This window comes from Hyperolius riggenbachi, chromosome 1 (assembly GCF_040937935.1).
Source record: "Hyperolius riggenbachi isolate aHypRig1 chromosome 1, aHypRig1.pri, whole genome shotgun sequence".
Lineage (NCBI taxonomy): Eukaryota > Metazoa > Chordata > Amphibia > Anura > Hyperoliidae > Hyperolius > Hyperolius riggenbachi.
In genome coordinates this window covers 73,030,415-73,053,403 of record NC_090646.1, presented here as the reverse complement: position 1 = coordinate 73,053,403, position 22,989 = coordinate 73,030,415, and the positions used below count along the sequence as shown (strand labels likewise).

The following is a 22,989-nucleotide window of genomic DNA, read 5'->3' as shown; positions in this document are numbered from 1 at the left end:
AAATTCAGCCATATAACTGGTTATGTTACTGATCTGTTGCCAGTGGATCCATTGGGTCATTTTTCTTGGGCATTACACACATTTCCCAGACTTTCGTAGCCCCTAACTATTTTGAAATGTTGCCGGTATCAAATTTTAAATGAACAAACTTTTTTTTTATAAACCATATATATTTTTTCACATTTAAAATGTTATCATTATACTACATTCAGTTACCAGTAAAAATATAAGGTTTCGATGGTTTGCAGATACTTAGTTTTGTATGTATATTTACCATAACACAGCATTTTTGGAAATGAGGGAGTTTGGATGTGTAAGAGCTAATTGATGGAGAATAAACAAGCTCTCACGCTGCATGGAAGTGGTAGGACTGGACAACATTGGAAAATCAAGATTGCATAGTGTTAGACCAGCTTGATGGAGAGACAGCTATAAGTATCCTTCAGAAGATAGTTTCAGTCTATTCTAAAAAAAAATAGTTGTAGGGGTTTCATTTTTTTTTTCTTTTACTAACAGTGTCCACAGTAGGGAAGGTCGTAGATGCTGATTACTGATTCCGTGGTTTTCCGATTTCCAATGAGTCTTTTTTTTTTTTTTTGGTCATTTTCTGCATTCTCTGATTGGCCAAATACTTCCGAGCTGACTCAGCATTCTCTGATTGGTTCAATGCTTACGAGTTCTGTGACTGGACTAAAATTACAGAGTTGTGGTAATGCGGTATTTCTGCAGATTTCCATTTTCTGATTGGCAATGCAGATTTCCTATTGGAAATGCAGGAATTGTGTTTCAGCAAAATCTGAATGAGCACCCCTAGTTCACAGCAACCTACTTGCACTGCTTCTATATCTGCTAGTATAATATTTAAAAAACAATAAAAGAGGAAGGAGGTTTTTGTACAGCTGTATATCACTGTGTGTACGGGTAGCTGAGGTACTGATGACAGTAATAATCTCCTTCATCCTCTTGCCCGGCTCCTCTGATGGTGAGACTGAAGTCTCTTCCAGATCCGGATCCAACATACTTCTCTGGGATGCCGCCTAATCTTCTCACAACATCGAATATGAGACCTCTGCCCCTTTGTCCTGGTCTGTGTTGGGTCCAGCCTAAGAGATCCACCTTCCAGTGAGTGCTGTAGACACTTTCACTGACTTTACAGGTAATGGTGGCATCTTCTCCTGGAGACACAGATATATATTCTAGAGTCTGATTCAGCACAATATCTGCACAGAATCCTGTTTCAAGAAGAAATAAAACATACATTATTTTAATATACTGTATATGTTCTCCTTTATTTTTAAAACAGCTTATAGTTGTGATATGAGTATGTTTAGTAAAATAATGCCAAAAACTGTAGTGTCCTCATACCTGTAATATGAATAGACAACACACACAGCAGGCAGAGGAGCACAGCCATCCTGATGTCTCTAGATTGTTACACGGGTCATTCGCTTTACAGCCAGATTATTTATACCACAAGAAATCTACAGGGAACATAACTTCAGTTTATATATGCAAATCCAGATAGATGCAAATATCAAAAGCACAGATGATTTTTTTTATATAGATGGGATTATAATGTGACTTCAGCCTCCTTCACAAAAATAGGTCTTATTTCCGCCCAGACTTTCCATACACAAATACTGCTGCAGTGTCCCGCTATACACCATTCCATCCACTCATCAAGTCATGCTTCCGGCTGCCCTACAGGAATTAGATCTAAAGTGACACTGAAGCAGAAAAAATAAATATGATATAAAGGCCTCAATTCTGAAAGGCCACTCTGTAAAATAACAAACATGAGGAGAAATACCGCATTTGGTATTTCTTATTTTTCATAGTGTGGTATTTTTCCAACAAACATGTGCCGTGAGAGAGGGAGGGGGTGAGGAGGATACCTTCCTCAGCTCACTGATCCTCTGGGCTGATGGGCAGACGGCATCGGGGCTGAGTGCAGAGGCTGCACTGTCACATCCACGCACCAGCAGCTCTAAGCAGTAGCGGGTCTCCACTATCCCCCTCCATGCACACTACTCAGCATTCTAAATGATTTTACAGAGCAGGCTACTGACCTTTTGAAGTGATATAGAGGAAAGGTGCACAGGACCACCAAAGCAAGATTCCCTGGAGTGCTCCAAGCCCAAAAATAGTTCCACCATGCCAGTTACTTGAAGAGATGAGAGCAGCTGGGCACATCCAGTAAAAAACATGCCTTTATTGGATCAGTATTAAAATCAGTATCAAAATAACGGCATCAGTCCACCAGGAGAAAGTTGGATAAACAAGTGAAGGTGTCAACAGCTGTTTTGCACTCAACTATAGAGTGCTTGTTTGTCCCTCTTTCTCCTGGTGGACTGATGCTGCTCTCATCTCTTCAAGTAATGACCTTTTGAACTTTCCTCTGCAGAAAAAAACAAAATACAGTGACAGGGAGTTGAGATAATAAGCTTCAGAAGACAGAGCTCTTGTAACGAGCGCAGCCGCAGCGGACTGCATCGCCACCGCGGCTGCTTCTGGGCCCCTGTCCGTCTCTCCGGCGTCTTTATCCGAAGAGAGGGCTCGTCAGCTGACCTACTAGTCAGCTGACATCAGAGGAGACTCACAGCGCTCCGGATTGGCTACTGTAGGGGGCGTGCCAGTGAGGTCTCCTCTGCTTCTTAAACCTTCGGGCTTCAGTCTAGCGCTGTCTGTTGTCGTGAATGCTTGCGTGTTAGCGCTCAGACCTTAGACTAGATCCCAGGTGTTGATACTAAGTACTTCACACCTAGTCTAGGATATCGCTTCATTGTTATTGTTTATTTGTTAGAATAGTTCTGGTGTGTTTGAACTGGGATTTCACACAAGACTAGAAATCCTGTTCATTATAGTGAGGTTCCTGTGGATGATAGATGTATATGCACTGTTTGCAATATACATCTATCTATAGTTAGTTCATTATTGTATTATTCTGTATTGATCTCCTGTGTATGACTCTTAGCTAGTACTCTGACTCTGATCCTGCTTTCCGATCCTGTACCTTTGCCTATCTGCCTTGTTAGTTGCTGAACCTCTGCCGGATTTCCGATTACTCTCCTGTCTCACGATTCTGTGCTGATACTTACCTCTCTGTTGCCGAAACTTGCCTGTCTGACTACTCTACTCACCAGTGGGCCCTCGCCACTGGTGAGGTGCTAGCTTCACCTGCGCCTCTGGTGAAGTTATTCTTTAGCGCAGTCCTGGTTGGGTCTCCTAGCACAGTCTGACTCACCCGCTCCTAGGGTGATCACTCGGCTGCAGTACAGTCTGACTCACCTGTCCCAGGCAATCACTAGTGCAGTATTGGTTGTGTCTCATAGGCTGCAGTACAGTCTGAATCACCTACTCTTTAGGCGACCAGTAGTTGCAGCATTGTCTGTGCCTCCTGCTACTAGGCTGCAGTACAGTCTGAGCCGCCTACTCCTTAGGCAGCCACTGGTTACAGCTTTGCCTGTGCCTCCGCTCCTCGGGAGATTCTATCCCAGTTGCAGTATTCCCAGCTTGCTGGGGTTTGTACTTTATTATACGGGCGGTCAGTGTATCTTTTGTACCTCACCAGCATCTCTGGTGAGGTCTGGCCAAACTACAAGGTTACCATATCCATTAGTGTGTTCACAGAGCCCCGGAGGTCTGGCCGTATTTAGTACTGCCGTGTAGTTACTGTAAGCCAGCACCTCTGTAGGGGCCTAGCCTATGTGGCTCTGAGGCTCATCAGCTCCACTGATGAGCACTTGTTATTTATTCATTATCCTCACTAACTCCATTGGTGAGGTGTTGCCTAGTGATTGAGGGACCTTCCCAGCTTCTCTGGAAGGTTCAGCCAATACCATCTAAATCACTAGTATCACCTTTCCAGCTCCCCTGGAAAGGTCTGGCGTAGCTTTCTTGCTACCTGTCAACTAGTTCCTTGCCAGCTCCTCTGGTGAGAACTAGTCGGTCCGTTCCTGTAGTCGCCTGGTAGATATTCTAGGCCATCTGGTAAAGCTCTGTTAGTATCTGTTTGATTGGTTCTTGTCTCATGCCAGCACCCCTGGCAGAGACCAGCTATACTACCTTTGTATTTCCTGTCTGTACCTTTCCCAGCTTCACTGGGGAGGTTCTGGTCGAATCTGTCTTGTTAAGATCTGATAAAACTATTAAAGTTACGGTTGCACCAAACACTACATTCTCAGCTCTAGGGGTTGCTATACTGGTATTATTGGTGATTCTGCAGATCACACATAATCGGGTATAGCATCTGCATTATAGGTGATTCTGCAGAACACCAAATAATCAGACATCTGAGTGGCGGCACTATACCGTCACAGCTCTCTGCAAATTTGAAAGTGGGAGAACTCAGCAAAGCTTTTTTTGCATAGATAATAACTGGAGTTTTTTTTACTCTTCCTGTACTGGGAACAATATGAGAATCATATCTTTGCTGCTAATGTTTTATTTCTTAGGTGTACTACACATACACATCATTATATCATAAGTATATTTTCACTTCAGATTCCCTTTAAACACAGTGATGTCTATCAGTGGTTTATTAATTTGCTGAAGCCTACTGATCAGTGTGTAGTTATGGTGCCATAGACCTTAGTAAGAGTTGTACACTGACCCTATACTGTATATATAAAATAATCAAATGGTATGGAGCACCAAAGCTTGCTTTGCAAGCACAGCACAGTGTTAGGGTTCGTTTCCATGCAGTGCAGAGCCCCGTGCCTCTGCGCGTCACTCCCGGGCAGGGGGCCGAGCTTGTGATCCCATTCACTATAATGCTGTGGGGCGGGAACAACATCTTGTTCCATATCAGGACATGGTGGCAACACTGCAAATCATAGACAGCCAATCAATGTACAGGAGTATGCTCAGTCAGCACAGTGGCATTCTGAACCCAGATGTGCACAAGAATTTGCATATGGGACAAGAAACTGCCTATTTAATATCTCTAAACACTGTTTGATTGGTTTAGCATAACATTTACCTCAAGTCAGAATTTGTAGCATTTAATTGCCGATTCTTACATTACAACCTAATTTTCATGTTTCATGTCTCTTGGTGTTTACAGCAAACCTTTGACAAAATGTCTGCAGTGCTGGAGAGAACATGACTTCAAGAGGAAATGTGGTGGTACTCCATGTACCAGGAAGTAGACTTCACTTGTATCCTTTTGCATACTAGTATTTCAAAACAACCACTGTAGAAAGGGTGGCAATGCCTTAATAAAAGGAGTTGGAGTACCTGCCATTGGTTACAGTGTAGTCAGATTCTCTTGTCAGTGGTTGCACTGCAGATTGTTAATGGTGTGGTCAGAATATATGTAATTTTCATTGGTGCAGTTAATATGTCTATATGTGGTCACTGATAAAACAAATACAGCTGCTCTGTGACGGCCTCAGAGGTTGTCTAAGAGAATCTTGGAAGCAACAACACCATAAAGTCCAAAGAACACACTAGACAGGTCAGGGATAAAGTTATTGAGAAATGTAAAGCTGGCTTAGGCTATAAAGAATTCTAAAGCCTTGAACATCCCACAGAGCACTGTTCAAGCAATCATTCAGAAATGGAAGGAGTATGGCACAACTGTAAACCTACCAAGACAAGGCTGTGACCTAAACTCACAGGCTGAACAAGGAGAGCGCTGATCAGAAAAGAGGCCCATAATGACTCTGGAGGAGCTGCAGAGATCTACAGCTCAGGTGGGGGAATCTGTCCATAGGACAACTATTAGCAGGGCTGGGACAAGGCAGAGGCTGGGCAGGCTGCAGCCTCTTAGCGCTTCCCCTAGAGGGCGCTCCTCTGCACTCGCCCTCCCATTCTGTACCATTCCTTTGCATGCTCCCCATCTGCCCTGCGCTGTGATCTCTCTCATCAGACTGCCTTCTCCAGTCCACACCTGTCCTCCTATCTATCTGGCATGGAGCTGGCCCTTCTGTCCGGAGCTGTAACAGCCGCGCTGTCATCAGAGAGATGATAGGCATGGCTATGGCATTGGGTTGCTAGGCGACAGCAGGAAGCCACTTCTGCAGGAACGGAACTGGTGTCGGCTTCCTGCAGGGTTGCCTATGGACAAAAACACTGCACGTGTTATGTGAGATGCCGCGGGACTGAACAGGACAATGACCTCCTGCTAGCATTCAGTGAATGCCAGACTTGCCCACAGATGACTGGACAGCGCAAAGGGAGGACCGAGAGCAGCTGTTGTCATGTAGATGCCTGAAAAGAAGCAGGTATGGTGGGGGGAAAGGGGGCTTAAAATGGACAGACAGAAAGAATCACAGACAGACACACATCACATCAAATAGCTTCCTATTACTAGATGTGTTCTCAATACAGCAGTGCCCTCAATCTAACTCTCCCTTTTGTGAAGTGAGTGTAGATTGAGAGCACTGCAGTATTGAGAACACATCTAATCATATTTATGTGTTTGTAATTACCTGCTTTTGTGTGCTTGTGTGTGTGTGTGTGTGTGTGTGTGTGTGTGTGTGTGTGTGTGTGTGTGTGTGTATGGTGTGTGTGTGTGTGTGGTGGGGGGGGGGCGCACTTTGGAATCTCTGCCTCTGGTGCTGGGAAGCCTTGTCCCAGCACTGACTATTAGTCGTGCACTGCACAAAGTTGGCCTTCATGAAAGAGTGGCAGGAAGAAAGCCATTGTTGACAGAAAGCATAAGAAGTCCCGTTTGCAGTTTGCCACAAGCCATGTGGGGGACACAGCAAACATGTGGAAGAAGGTGCTCTGGTCAGATGAGACCAAAATGGAACTTTTTGGCCAAAATACAAAACGCTATGCGTGGCGGTAAACTAACACTGCACATAACTCTGAACACACCATCCCCACTGTCAAATATGGTGGTGGCAGCATCATGCTCGGGGGGTGCATCTCTTCAGCAGGGACAGGGAAGCTGGTCAGAGTTGATAGGAAGATGGATGGAGCCAAATACAGGGCAAACTTGGAAGAAAACCTCTTGGAGTCTGCAAAAGACTTGAGACTGGGGCGGAGGTTCACCTTCCAGTAGGACAATGACCCTAAACATAAATCCAGGGCAACAATGGAATGATTTAAAACAAACCATATCCATGTGTTAGAATGACCCAGTCAAAGTGCAGATCTAAATCCAACCGAGAATCTGTGGCAAGATCTGAAAACACTGCCCATCTAATCTGACTGAGCTGGAGCTGTTTTGCAAAGAAGAATGGGCAAGGATTTCAGTTTCTAGATGTGCAAAGCTGGTAGAGACATACCCTAAAAGACTGGCAGCTGTAATTGCAGCAAACGGTGGTTCTACAAAGTATTGACTCAGGGGGCTGAATTATTACGCACACCCCACTTTGCAGTTGTTGATTTGTAATCATGAAATGTTTGGAACCATGTATGATTTTCATACCACTTCTCTAATGTACACCACTTTGTATTGGTCTTTCACATGGAATTCTTATAAAATTGATGCATGTTTGTGGCAGTAATGTGACAAAATGTGGAAAACTTCAAGGGGGCCAAATACTTTTGCAAGCCACTGTAAAGTTATGGGGGCCCACTCCTCCTTCTTCCTCTGCAGAGCAGAATAGCATTACATAGTTGGGTTTGAAAAGGACATAAGTTAATCGAGTTCATCAGAAAATATGGTACAGCACTAGCCTGCATGCTTACATGTCCAAGTTGACCCAGAGGAAGGTGTAAAACCCTTACAAGACTTAGACCAATCAGCCCTAAAAAAAAAATCCTTCCTGTCATGATTCTGTTGCATTGGTATACAATGCAAGGGAATCGCAAGGAAGATTGCTCTGTCAGTATGCAAGAAACACTGAGACTGGAATTAAAGGAATAAACATAAAGATTTATTGTAATCAGCATAAATGTTGCACATTAAGTTCATGCACAGAGTTATGCAACTAAACAGTTACACAGCTTACAAACAAACAATCAGCATTAAGATCATGCAGAGAATCAAACAAACAGGACGCATAAACAAGATAAGTTTATGCAGAGAATCTGACCATCAGAATGCGTGCACAATTAGCATTAAGTTTATGCAGAGAATTACTCTATCAGGATGCATAAACAATTAGTATTCAGTTTATGCAGAGAATCATGCAGACGTCAGGCAAGTAATATAAGCAATGGAGCAACTGGAAACTAACACATAATCAGAACATATCAGGTATTGCAGATGCTATGGACCCCCTGCATATAGGATAATATGCAAAGGTATCCAAGCATAACAATATAGTGTGCACACTGAACCCCAAACCTGACTAATATATACACATGAGAATCATATACATTATATACAGAGACAAAGCATCAGAATTATAATCGGCAGGCAACGGAACGTCAAACATGCAGGGTCAAACCAGAGATACAAACAAGATACAAATCGCTTAGGCAAAGGGTTAGTCAAAAACAGAAAACAGGTCAAACACGATAATTACAAATACAAAGCTGAGCAAGACAGGAAGGCTAGGACTCAGGATCAGGAACTGACTTTGATGAGCTAGCACAGAGTGGTCTGTAAAGGCAGCTTAAATAGTGTCCAAATAAGTCAGATGACAGAGTCCAGGTGATCACAGAGCTGCCCTCATTAAATCTGCAATAACAGTTCTTGCGAGTGAGACCTCTGCTGGTGGCAGAGGATACTTCCAGCAGTTTCAAACTCTGAGGACACAGATGACATCTGCTGGCGAAATGGAGGAAGTTCATCAATCGTTCAGGAAATTCGCCAGCAGATGCATTTTGTGACATTACCCCCTCCTCAAGGAGCGGTCTCCGAACGCTCCATATGAACTCGCGTCCACCAGGATCCCAGGACATACTGGGCAGAAAGGCAAGGCCAAGGAGGGCATGGGCGAAAAAGTGTACAAACATAAACAAGGTAACAGGCAAAATGATGGGCTGAGTAGATTCAGGGTCATCAGGTAACAAATAATGGTGAAGATCAAACTGGAGACCTTTAGGCAATGCAACAGCCCATGATCCATGTGCCAAAGCAATAGGCAAGACATCCATAGGACTCCAGGATGTGCAAACTTCAGGTAGCATAGTAGACTGAACATCGTCAGGAACACCAGACTCGGGAGCAGCAGCAGGAACAACAGGCTTGGGGGCCACAACAGGATCAACAGCAGACTTGGAAGTGGTAGCAGGAACAACAGAGTTGAAGGCCATAACAGGAACAACAGCAGACTTGGAGGCCACCGGAGGAACAGCAGCAGTCTTGGGAACCACTGAAAGGACATCAGCAGACTTGGAAGTCACTGCGGAAACATCAGATTGGGGAGCAGCCACAGGAACCCACGACTTGACAGGAACAGTAGGATCATACGGCTTGGCAGGATCAGGCTGAGCAGGAGACCTGGCACCATCAGGCGGGATACTATCAGGGGTAGCAAACAGGATGCCCACGGAAGAAGCAGCAGGCAGGATGCCCTCAGGAGCGGCAACAGGCAGGATGCCCTCAGGAGCGGCAACAGGCAGGATGCCCTCAGGAGCGGCAACAGGCAGGATGCCCTCAGGAGCGGCAACAGGCAGAATGCCCTCAGGAGCGGCAACAGGCAGAATGCCCTCAGGAGCGGCAACAGGCAGAATGCCCTCAGGAGCGGCACCAGACAGGAACTCATCCGGAACAGCAAACTTGGAAACAGCAGCTGGAACAGTGGAGTCGGAGGCAATAGCTGAATCAGCAGTCTTTGAGGCAACAACAGAATCATCGGACTGGAGAGCAGCCATAGGGTTACCGGATTCAGGAGCAGCAACAATATCACCAACCTTAGAAACAGCAGCAGAGTCCCCAGACTTGGAAGCGACAGCAGAGTGGATACCCTCAGAAGCGGCAGCAGAGTGGATACCCTCAGAAGCGGCAGCAGACTGGATACCCTCAGAAGCGGCAGCAGACTGGATATCCTCAGAAGCGGCAGCAGACTGGATATCCTCAGAAGCGGCAGCAGACTGGATATCCTCAGAAGCGGCAGCAGACTGGATATCCTCAGAAGCGGCAGCAGACTGGATACCCTCAGAAGCGGCAGCCGCAGCAGACTGGGTACACTCAGAAGCAGCAACAGAGTCACCAGACTTGGAAGCAGCAGCAGAGGTCTGTGACATCTGAGCAGTAAACTGGAAAACTTCAGGTAGTGCTGCAGGCGGATTAGCGACAGACTGAATAGTCTCGGACAGGGTAGCAACAAAAGTCTGTGAAGGCTGGGCAGCAGCTTGCATAACCTCAAGCAAAACAGAAGACGGGATAACTTTAGGCAAGTTAACCGGTTGGGACGCTTCAGACAGGACAGCAGACTCCGTAGTCTCAGACAGGACAGCAGACTGTGTAACCTCATGGATCTGGACCTTTGGATGAGCACTTGGCTGGGCCGTTGGCTGAGCGATTGGCTGGACCGTTGGCTGAGCGCTTGGCTGGACCGTTGGCTGAGCGCTTGGCTGGACCGTTGGCTGAGCGCTTGGCTGGACCGTTGGCTGAGCGCTTGGCTGGACCGTTGGCTGAGCGCTTGGCTGGACCGTTGGCTGAGATCCCAATACAGTCTGTGCGGACTGGCACTGAAACTGTGTGAACTGAGCCTGTGCGGACTGAGAGCAAAGTTCTGCAGGCAAGGAGCAAAGTTCTGCAGGCAAGGAGCAAAGTTCTGCAGGACTGGATACTGCAGGATGAACATGCTGGGGCTCTTCAGGCCTGCCAGGCTGACCCACTGTCAGCAAATCTAGTCCATGAAAGAGTCCACAGAGAAAGGCGAGGGACTGCTCAGGACTGACTGGAGATTGCTGAGGACACAAATCAACTGGAGTCTGTATGGAGCTGCATGGAGTCTGCACCGACTTGGATGGAGGCTGCACACGACTGGAATCGGCTGGAGGCTGCTCACGACTGGAATCGGAGTTGGTAGGAAATAATTTTTTCTTCTTTTTCTTTTTGGATGATGACTTATTTTCTAATGATCTTTGCCAGGACCAAGGTGTAGTTCTGACTGCAGTTTGCAAGGAAGTAGGTCTCCTTTGACGGTTGGAACCTGACAAGACAGAGTCTTTATAACTGGTTGCTAAGGGCAACGGACACGTTGGGTCTCCCTTAGTAACAGGTGTGACTTTAACTGCTGCAGATTGTGAGTTCTGGCCAGAGGTGAGTACAGAGTTAACAGAGGAAGGAGAAACATGAAAATGAGAAGACAGAACCCTTTGCCAAGCGATTATTAAGGCAGAAGCAGCTTCAGGCTTACAAAGTCCATTCGCACACATGGATATAACACTTAGCAAACACTTGGTTACCAATTCCTTACTTTGTTTGCAATAAAATTCCATAAAACTTGTCCTGTCATCATTTAAATACCAGTAATAAGCATCAATCTCTTCAGCAGTCATATCAAAACAGGCTTGACTTTTGCAGATACCTTGATCAATGGAGTCATTCAAACCACTCAGGTATGCATCCGCATGCGGTTTAACAGGCTCAGAAGAAAAATTAAGAACACAATCCCTGTCACTTTTAACACTAGAAAATTTACTGGATCTGACTGAACTATGATTGATTACTGAGTACGGCATAAACTGACTGCCAGAATCATCAGAAGGGGGGAAATTTTCACGCAATAGATCTTTCCAGATATCAATTAAGGGAGCCACAAAGTCATTCATACAAACCCCCATATCAACTAAAGTGGATGCAGAATCTATGCATTCATTCAAAAAGTTTTCACTGGTATCAAAGTAATAATCAATAAATGATTCCTCATCACATTCCATCTCAAAAACTAAGGCCTCTATTTCCCATTTTTCAAAAGGAGGATCCCATGAACTCTTGTTATCGGCAGATTCATTATCCAGAGCATAAGTTTTAGGGTGAACGGTCTGCATGGAGGTGGCTGGAACATTATTTGGTTTGCTCTGGTTTAATACTGCTGTGGGAATTTTGCAGGGAAGAGGAACTGGCAAGGATTTGTTTACAGAGGCTTGATAAATTTGGTAGGTGGTGGGAGACCTCATAAATTCAAGAGTGTGTAGAATTTTTAACAAAGGCTGAACATCAGATTCAAGGAATTCTCCCTGCTGGACATATGAATTGATCTGCCTAATACTTTGCACCAAATCATCATATGAATATTCATAAAACTTATCAAAACAGAAACTTTCATCATCCTCAGCCAAACAGCAATGATATTCGATATTTGCATAATTCCATTTAATTCCCATGGTGGCAAACCTACTCTCAGTATTTCCTGGTGACAGAAATTTTAGGCTAGCTCATCTGTCATGATTCTGTTGCATTGGTATACAATGCAAGGGAATCGCAAGGAAGATTGCTCTGTCAGTATGCAAGAAACACTGAGACTGGAATTAAAGGAATAAACATAAAGATTTATTGTAATCAGCATAAATGTTGCACATTAAGTTCATGCACAGAGTTATGCAACTAAACAGTTACACAGCTTACAAACAAACAATCAGCATTAAGATCATGCAGAGAATCAAACAAACAGGACGCATAAACAAGATAAGTTTATGCAGAGAATCTGACCATCAGAATGCGTGCACAATTAGCATTAAGTTTATGCAGAGAATTACTCTATCAGGATGCATAAACAATTAGTATTAAGTTTATGCAGAGAATCATGCAGACGTCAGGCAAGTAATATAAGCAATGGAGCAACTGGAAACTAACACATAATCAGAATATATCAGGTATTGCAGATGCTATGGACCCCCTGCATATAGGATAATATGCAAAGGTATCCAAGCATAACAATATAGTGTGCACACTGAACCCCAAACCTGACTAATATATACACATGAGAATCATATACATTATATACAGAGACAAAGCATCAGAATTATAATCGGCAGGCAACGGAACGTCAAACATGCAGGGTCAAACCAGAGATACAAACAAGATACAAATCGCTTAGGCAAAGGGTTAGTCAAAAACAGAAAACAGGTCAAACACGATAATTACAAATACAAAGCTGAGCAAGACAGGAAGGCTAGGACTCAGGATCAGGAACTGACTTTGATGAGCTAGCACAGAGTGGTCTGTAAAGGCAGCTTAAATAGTGTCCAAATAAGTCAGATGACAGAGTCCAGGTGATCACAGAGCTGCCCTCATTAAATCTGCAATAACAGTTCTTGCGAGTGAGACCTCTGCTGGTGGCAGAGGATACTTCCAGCAGTTTCAAACTCTGAGGACACAGATGACATCTGCTGGCGAAATGGAGGAAGTTCATCAATCGTTCAGGAAATTCGCCAGCAGATGCATTTTGTGACACTTCCTGACTCCAGATGCCAGAGATCAGATACAATCCCTGCTTCAACACTATTGGGAATAAACTAGTACTTATAGCATGGATGTCCTTCAATGCAAGGCAAGCATCTGATCCCCCTCATCTGTCCCAGCACTGCATCGGTCCTCCTCAGTCCTGCCCTGCAGCTGCACACTCTAAACTGCATACATGCCTTCAGAGCTGGAGGCAGGTATTTAGCAAAGAAAATGTGATTGCAGGAAATTTCAGAGGAGACACAGTGCTGGGAAAGGTAAGTATAATGCTCGGCTTTGCTACTCTACAACATAAGAGGGGGTGCAGTTGAGGGGTGAGGGTTGTTGTGGTGCATGAGAGGGTAATTAACAAATCACACTTGGGGGAGCTGGGTCTAGAGTAATACGGGTAACACTTCAGGGAGGGGGTGTTGGATCTATAGAGAGGGCCCCATGACATTTTAGCTGAGGGTCTCATGGGTTCTAGTTATTCCTCTGTGTGAGATACTGGAAGTCTGGAAATTAGGGACACCTGTGATGAGAAGCACAGGAAGACTGACACACCTCACAGGAAGCAAAGAAGGCTACAATACTGTGGAGTCACTAGGGGCATTTAGGTAGGGGACACAAGTGTAATGAGAAGGGGGAAGATTCTGGCACAGTGTAGAGCCCAGAAATTTCTGATGGCAGCTCTGGACAAAGCACACATGTCAGACACATAAGAAAAAACAATATACATTAGATGTTAGAAACAAATGTATCTGTGTGCCATTGGCCAGAGAGTAATCAGACTCAAGCGCCTCAATCTGACTTCTCTCTGGCCACCAGGTCACTTGGTGGCTGCTAATTGACCTGAGGAAACAGGAAACACCCATGAAATGCATTGTCATCTGACCTTACTGTAGGCAATAAAATATTGTAGGCAGAGTCCTATTGGCTATTTTTAAGACTTGGGGTCTGTTCAAAATCATTGCAAATCATTCTGAATCAGAATGATCATCCCATTCAAACAGCTTTATGTGGTGCTGATCTCTTACTGTATTAGCTGTAGGGAAAGTAGCTGTGAGGAGTTGTCATGGTGCTGATCTGTTATTAGCTGTGGGGAGAGTGGCTGTGAGGAACTGTCCATGTTGCTGATCTGTTATTAGCTGTGGGGAGAGTAGCTGTGAGGAACTGTCCATGGTGCTGATCTCTTATTAGCTGTGGGGAGAGTAGCTGTGAGGAGCTGACCATGGTTGCTGATCTCTTATTAGCTGTGGGGAGAGTAGCTGTGAGGAGCTGACCATGGTGCTGATCTCTTATTAGCTGTGGGGAGAGTAGCTGTGAGGAACTGTCCATGGTGCTGATCTCTTATTAGCTGTGGGGAGAGTAGCTGTGAGGAGCTGACCATGGTGCTGATCTCTTATTAGCTGTGGGGAGAGTAGCTGTGAGGAGCTGACCATGGTGCTGATCTCTTATTAGCTGTGGGGAGAGTAGCTGTGAGGAGCTGTCCTTGGTGCTGATCTGTTATTAGCTGTGGGGAGAGTGGCTGTGAGGAACTGTCCATGGTGCTGATCTCTTATTAGCTGTGGGGAGAGTAGCTGTGAGGAACTGTCCATGGTGCTGATCTCTTATTAGCTGTGGGGAGAGTAGCTGTGAGGAACTGTCCATGGTGCTGATCTCTTATTAGCTGTGGGGAGAGTAGCTGTGAGGAACTGTCCATTGTGCTGATCCCTTATTAGCTTTGCAGAGCGTAGCTTTGAGGAGATGCCCATGGTGCTGATCTCTCATTAGCTGTGGGGAGAGTAGCAGTGAGGAGCTGTCTATGGTGCTGATGTCTTATTAGCTGTGGGGAGAGTAGCAGTGAGGAGCTGTCCATGGTGCTGATGTCTTATTAGCTGTGCGTAAAGCAGCTGTGAGGAGCTGTCCATGGTGCTGTTCTCTTATTAGCTGTGGAAAGAGCTGTTGTGAGCTGCCCATGGTGCTGAAATCACAAATGTATACAGTAAATATACAGTATGAGTGCATTATGCAACAATACCCCAGCATCGAGCACTAAGGATACATTTTAGTTAGAATTTGTTTTTTAAATCTTGTTTATTAATGACCAGTAAAATAAAGTACTAAGATATTACACAACATACTACAATTTATGAATATTTATCAATATTTTTATGAGTTCTATTTATAAAAGAGTAAATTAACTGTTATTACAAAATGCTTTTAAAGGAAATCTGACAACTGTTTTTGGAGTATGCCAATACATTTATGTATTTTGAAATTGATAGTTTCATGTCTGTTTTAAGGAGGTAAGTCCACCACGGCCTCCTTAGCGATTTTAGCAATTTTAGTGTATTGTTTTCTTGTGGCGCCTCTGTTTACTGCATATGATACCTGTGTCCACCCCTGGTGGAGAGGTGATGTACCCCTTTCTTCCGATCTACAGAGAGCGACTTCTTAATCCTGAGTGGGGACAGGTCTAATCTCCCCACCTGCATTTACGGTGCTTATCTGGAAGGTAACCGTGGTTTGTGAGTATTATTCTACTTACCTACTATATTGGGCTCTCGGTGTCCCCCTCTTTTTGTTCCCTCTACATAGGTATGTATGAAACCTGAATTGATTTCTTTACTTTAGATGAAAAAAAAAAGAATATTACCATAGTTTATCAAATTACCAGTTTTCTGCAACTGCCACTTTATTATTATTTTAAGAAACTTTAGTGATTATCGCCACATTGATAAAGTGGCAGGCATCCTGATCACTACTTTACTGATCAACAAATGGCTCTCGCAATTTTATTACAGTGCATGCTATAGGGAACAATGAGAAACAGTGGTGTTTTGTTTGAGCTCACTGTTCACCCCATTATTACATATTGACACTTTAAGAGGCAGTAAGGCAATGAAAGTCAATGGGCCGCCTACCGCTACAGTCATGTATGTTTCCTAAAATAGTCCTGTGGTCACGTCTGAAGGGAATTTCTGTGGAACAGCTGCATCAAATATGAACAGTGTGTTAGTAATGGCAAACTCCCCTAATTCATCTTTACTAACAATAGAAGATCTGGGATGGTGAATTAAGGCTTTAATTTTTTTCCCTAAGTGTTCCATTTAGAAAATGCCCTCAAAAGAAAGTTCTACTTTTTTATTTAAATGATCCATTTATACATGTTTTGCTATGTCTATTGTTTCCATTTCATTGATATAATGCAAAGTTACATCCTGCAGGACTCTTCCAGAAACCAGACAAAAGTCTCTTGGCTTCGAGATTCAGCTGGCACTGATTTTTGCCCTGAGGAAGTTAGTCCTATGTACACATGAAACGCGATGCCTTAGTGCAAATTAACATTTCCAGCTTTCACATTGTTCTTTGTGTCATCTTTGAGATAAGCCCCCTCTCGCTTCTTTATTTTGTTGGTTTTAATACATTTTATTACCTTTGTGCGCCTCTTTCTCCCTGTTATTTAATGTGAAAGTGCAGGTTGTAATAGTGCCCAATGGAGGCTCACATATGGTTCGATTTAGGGAAGAGGAAACCAAGGCTGCTAGGAAAGAAACCTTTTTGATGATCTGGGATTTTTTTTTGAAACAGTTATAGTGATTTATTTTTTTAAGGAAATATGTGACAGTGGCACTTATAGTACAGCGGCGGCCTTATTTTATCCAGTTTATGCTCATTTTAAAGTGCACCTTGAGCAGCAAAAATGTGATTATTTCAAAGCTGGCTTCATGTATCCAAAGCTGGCTCTATGTACTGAACATGAGTGTGTGCATTCAGCCACCATACCATATTTCCCCATCCTTATCAGTATAGTGACTCTCTATTACAGTAGTTACTACAGTAACTCTATTGAATACTTATTCTACAGCCCTACCTAGTTTGTACATCTGCTCTTCCGTTAGAGTGTAAGCCTTTGGCCTTCCCTAGTGTATTCTACATGATCGTGTGCTCCTTTCCTATGACCCCCTCATACTTGTATTACTGGGCCTACCAAACCAGTCTAAGATCACATGATCATGTATTTTGTACCGTTTGCCTTGTATAGCTTTGTCCTATGTTGTATAACCTTGTTACGTCTGTCATGCTTTGTATCATTGTATGTTTATATTGTCCAGCGCTGCGTAATATGTTGACACTTTATAAATACAATAAATAATAATGATAATAATAATAGTGTAATAACACCCTCTATAAAACTCTGGGCAAACATAACTATAAGCACAACTGCCCAAAGCTTGGCATAGAAGGAGAGCTACATGCCACCCTTTACTGAGACTAGTGAGGGAAAGGAGAGTGGGTGTTTATGTCACTGTATGGGTGGGGCTGGGTGGCATATGGCTCCAATACTAGGTTATAGCTAGAGGGACTTATTGCACTATACTGATGAGGGTAGAGGGAAGAAAAAAGCTGTGCACATTTGTCTTATACTGTATATGGGCAGGGCCGGGCCGAGGCATAGGCTGGAGAGGCTCCAGCCTCAGGGCGCAGTGTAGGAAGGGGCGCAGAATTCATTCAGTTGTCATTCCTAATTGTGTTTGAAGCAGAAAGAAATAAGAAAAGGGGATACATGGCAGTGACTGCAAGCCAGATAACTAGATATTAAGGTGTTGGGGAGGTTGTGGGCCATGTGGCCCTCTTAGTCTAATAGCAATCAGTGTGTGATGGCTGGGGTGGCAGGGATGGAGGGGCGCACTTTGGTGTCTCAGCCTTGGGTGCTGGAGGACCTTGTCCCAGCTCTGTATATGGGTTACCCTTCAGGTTATTTATTTATGTCTCCACAAGCATACCTTTACAGTTCACTGGTCATACACACACCAGCAAAGAAAGAGGAAGGAGGTTTTTGTTGAGCTGTATATCGCTGTGTGGTCGGGAAAGACTGGTACTGCATACAGTAATATTCTGCAGCATCTGTTTCACTCACTCTGCTGATAGTAAGTGTGTAATCTGTTTCCTGTCCCGTGCCACTGAACCGATCTGAGACCCCAGGAGATAGAGCATTTGCTTTATGAACCAGAGTTTGAGGAGGTAGACCTGCTTTTTGGAGTGGTCTTGAGAGTCATTTACCTTTGAGAATAGCAAGATGGCCTCTTTGTCATCTCTGCTCTGGGTTTTTTATCTTCTATACATACAAGGTACAGTGGTTTATTGTAGTGCAGCCAGCTGACTATGCAGATGTAAAAATAGTACACATAAATAGTACACATAAAGGCCCATATGTAATTCACTTTTTGACATGAGTTTTCTCCCAGGAGATCATTTTTCATCTTCAATTTAAAATAACTTTTTAGCACTTTGCAATAGAAAAAGTACCAAAAAGTAGGTAATAAATTACTGTAAAAATTATTTTGAGTATTTATTTGCTTGCTGGTGGCTTAAAAAAAGGCATTTTATTTTAAATTGTAAAAATATCACCTTGAAGAAAACTCAGGTGAAAAAGTGAATTTTTGTATGGTCCAAGGGCTCATATGCAATTAACTTTTTCTCCTAACTTTTCTCTTAAGTTATATTTTCAAACATGTCAATAAAAGGCCTCTTAAATCACCAGCAAGCAAGAAAATACTTTAATAGTCATTTTCCACTGCTTTTTGGTACTTTTTAATTTGTAAATTGCTGAAAAGCTATTCTAAATAGAAGATGAACAGTATACCCCAGGAGAAAACTCAGGAGAAAAGTTTAATTGCATATGGCCCAAGATGTGACAATATTGCGTAGGAGAAAACTAAGAAGGAAAAACAAATTGTATAAGGACCAAGGTCTGCTAGGCCTACTCACCACAAGGCTCTAAATAAGCCACAAACATTGTTTTTATTTGTTTGTTTTTGTTTGTGTGTAATATTACTTCTTGTTACTGCCATAATCTGGAGCTGGGCTGAAACGGTGGTGGCATTGAGGTCCTTTGTGTTGTGTTGGGTCTGCCTCTTAATAAATTGTTCATGGATCAGTTGATTGTGAGAAGTGTACCACACATTTTTTAAAAATCCTTCACAAATGATATTTTTTATCACTTAAACTTAAATATTGCTAGTATAGCCAAGAACACTTTTACTGAGAAGAATCCTTCAGACACCAGATCAGCATGGGTGTAGCAATCACCCCTGCAACCCCTGCGATTGTAGGGGGGCCCAGAGGCTTTGGGGGCTTTTCTTCCCCCCTCTCCCCAACTGCAAGTGCAGCTCATTAGCAAAAAAAACCTCCCTGTTTGCTCACAAAAAACCATGTGCAGGAAAGTGTGTAATTTTTTCCTGCTTCCAGATGCTGCTTCACAGCAGAACACTCTCTACTGCCACTCGCCAGCTCCCAATCATGTGATCTGCATGGGGTTCGGGGATCAAGGGGGCCCCTTGCTATCATTTTTGCAGTGGGACCCTGTTAAGTCTGGTTATGCCCCTGCAGATCAGTTTTTGTAATTATTCAACCTTTTATTGAAGTGGCTGGATAGTGTACAGGTTAAAGGGACTCCGAGCAGTGCAGAAACTATGGAAAGATGCACATCATTTTAAAGCTCTCTTTCTCCTCTTTCCAATGACATATAAACCGCCACCCTACGCCTTTTAGTTTTCGCTATTTTCGCGATTGAAATTGCAGCGGCCGCGATTTCGATTGCGAAAATAGAGAAAACTAAAAGGCGTAGGGCAACGATGTAGGTGTCGTCAGAAAGAGGAGAAAGAGAGCTTTAAAATGATATCCATCAAGCCATAGTTATATTGTATTACACAGGGCGACTTTTTGTCAAAGTCAGCAGCTGCATTCAGCAGAATGGAGCTGCTGACACTGGGGAAAGTGTCGTCCTGTGCAATACAATATAACTATGGCTTGATGGATATCATTTTAAAGCTCTCTTTCTCCTCTTTCTGACGACACCTAAATCGTTACCCTATACCTTTTAGTTTTCTCTATTTTCGCGATCGAAATCACGGCAATTTCAATCGCGAAAATAGCGAAAACTAAAAGGCGTAGGGTGGTGGTTTATATATCATTGGAAAGAGGAGAAAGAGAGCTTTAAAATGATGTGCATCTTTCCATAGTTTCTGCACTGCTCGGAGTCCCTTTAAGGGCTCTGACACTTAGAGCATGTCTGCCTTCAATACATAATGAATAAAACCAGTTATTAATAAAATGCAAAGTCAGCTCACAAAGCAAAAAACTGTACTTTTGGGAACCTATAACTTCTAAATGAATAATAATACTGATGCACAAATGCAAATATGATATAACCGTATGGCATCTAAAAAGTAGGAAAACCTGTTTTTATTGAATATTATGTCAGGGTTTTAAACCATTTTAATAGGTGTTTTATTTTGGTAACTATAGGGGTGGGGGGTAGGGGAGTTCTTTACCAGACGGAGCGGTGTGTAAAATTCAGTTGAATTAGACGGTAGCTTAGCACTGGCGAGTTCAGCAATAGGATATGGCCAAAGGTCTCTAACATCCACCAGCTCCATCATGGAGGAGTGGAAGAGGAATAGAGGATTCCAGTGGCAGCCTGTGAAGCTCTAGTGACCTCCATACCCAAGAAGGTTGGAGAGAAACATTACTGAAAGATAGTGGTGGGGAAAAAAATAAATCAATACATTGCAAAGGGAGAAGTTTAAAATAGAAAATAGAGCAAGAAATTATTGATACTCTCTAAGCAATTTGTTCACGTTGTTTGATCTACCGTGAGCCTGCGGGTCATCATCTTTACCATTGGCAGGCATGGAAAAAAAAGACAACACCAACTTCCATCCACTAACAATGGGATAGACGAAACATTTTCTTTAAAAATATATATACAGGTATATGCCAGAGGGAGATACTGCTTGGGAAATGGTGTGAACATTGGGGGCCCCATCAAAGTTTTGCTGGGAGAGGGGCCATGAATAGTAGTTATGCCCCAGTGTTATATATAGGTGGACACCTCCAATGTAAGTTTGTACTTGGGGACTACATACCGCTCCACAAAAAATTGCTAATTTTGCGATGTACCTTGACCGCATGGTTCTTTCCCCTCAAGGGCCAAAGTCTGCTTTTTTTTTTTTTTTTTTTACATTCGTACTCCGTGATTATTGTTTGGATTACAGTGATCACAGGTTCAGAAGCCGACGGTTCAAATCACTTAAACAGCTGAGTTTAGTGGTGACAACATCATTATCAGGAGTGCAGCACAGATGTTACTACATGTGGTTCCCAGAGGATTCAGGTATTCATCAAAATAACCACATCTACTGTAAAGCTATTCTTCATATCTAATGCAACACCACCATCTAGTGTTCATTAGAAGTAGTGTCATTTGATTATTATATTTTTTGTTCCACAGGTAGAAGATGCTTCTTATACTATAAGCATGTTTCACAAGAAATTCAACAGTATGTTTTAAAGCAGGACAATGTTTTGGGATTGTCCATATTCAGCATGTGATCAGAGTTGGCACCAGGGGGATGGAGCAATAAGCCCCATACTATGCAGGAGCCATGCCTTGGTTTTGAATATGGCAGACATCGAAGGGCGGGGCATAAACAAGTGATATAATAAGGGAGGCGTGGTGGAAAAAAAACGGGACACTGCCAGGAGCAGCAGCAGCTATCACCAAAACATGGTGTCAAAAAACATGGTAAAGGCATAAACACCTCATCAGAATGATGCCACTACCAATTTTTATTTTCTCTTTCTCCTCACCTTATGTGTCTTTATATGCTAAGTCAATCTTCAATCCATCTATTCATATTTACAATATTAATTGTGTCTTTCCTCCACCCATCATTACCATCTATTGTCTCCTAAAATACATTTAGCACACTACCATTTTCGTTACAAAACTCCACAAGTACCCTGTGTCAAGGCCACAAAGACCCAGGTCTAGAGCAGAAGGAGAAAAGCGATGGTCAACACTCAGGCAGTTAACAGCCCAATATGCCAGCCACCAGCAGCACACAGATCCAGCCAGTTCGCAGCCGCCCTGCGTTCTGTGCACATCGCAGGGGCCAGCTATGGACACGGCAAACTTTCTGCAGAGTTGTTAGTGGAGCAGCAGCAATCACTCACTTCTCCAGGCTCTGCTTGCCTTCAGCGCTGAGTCTTCATCTTCCCCTTCACATTGCACCCCTCACCCTCCACGCGACGTTTCTTTCCATGTGACTCACTGAAAACATGCCGGGGAATCACATGACGAGAGATGCCGACAGGAGTTAGAGGCATACAGCTGCTAATGGAGGGGAAGATGAAGCTTTATTACTGGAGCACAGCCTGAAGAATTGAATGACTGAGACTATGCTCTCTGGTGCGGCCGGGAGTTGTCATCTGGCTACCTATGCTGGAGAGGGAAGACATATGGTTACCTATGCTGAAGAGGAAAGACATATGGTTACCTTTACCAAAAGGAGGTTGAGGTTAGATATACATCTCCTTATACTGGGGGTGGGGGTGGTCATCTGGCTACCTCTACTGAGGGGGCATCTGGCTACCATGTGTGTGTGCGTGCGTGCGTGCGTGTATATACACTTGGGTGCTTTATGTATAGCTATACATTACAAGACCCTCACCACCACGAGCAGGCACAGGTTTGGCACGAAGTTCGTTTCGTACATTTTTTCCACGTCACAGATTTATGTGATTTAAGTAACTCATCTTTACAATCAGCCAGAAAAGAGGAAGGATGTTTTTGTACGGCTCTGTATCACTGTGTGTATGGCCAGCTACTACACTGCTGACAGCAATAGACGGCTTCATCTTCCTCATTCATGCTTCTGATTGTCAGAGTAAAATCCTGTCCTGATCCAGATCCACTGAAC

The 22,989-nt window shown here is 43.6% G+C and overlaps 1 long non-coding RNA gene across 1 annotated transcript; it reads right to left on the bottom strand.

The window, feature by feature from the left end:
* Nucleotides 1-310: 310 nt before the first annotated feature.
* Nucleotides 311-5,890, bottom strand: LOC137545461 (uncharacterized). Its single transcript, XR_011026042.1, has 3 exons — nt 5,593-5,890; nt 1,366-1,481; nt 311-1,232 (listed from the first exon to the last, which is right to left on the bottom strand). It is a non-coding gene; the product is annotated as an uncharacterized lncRNA (long non-coding RNA).
* Between the last annotated feature and the right edge of the window lie 17,099 nt (nt 5,891-22,989).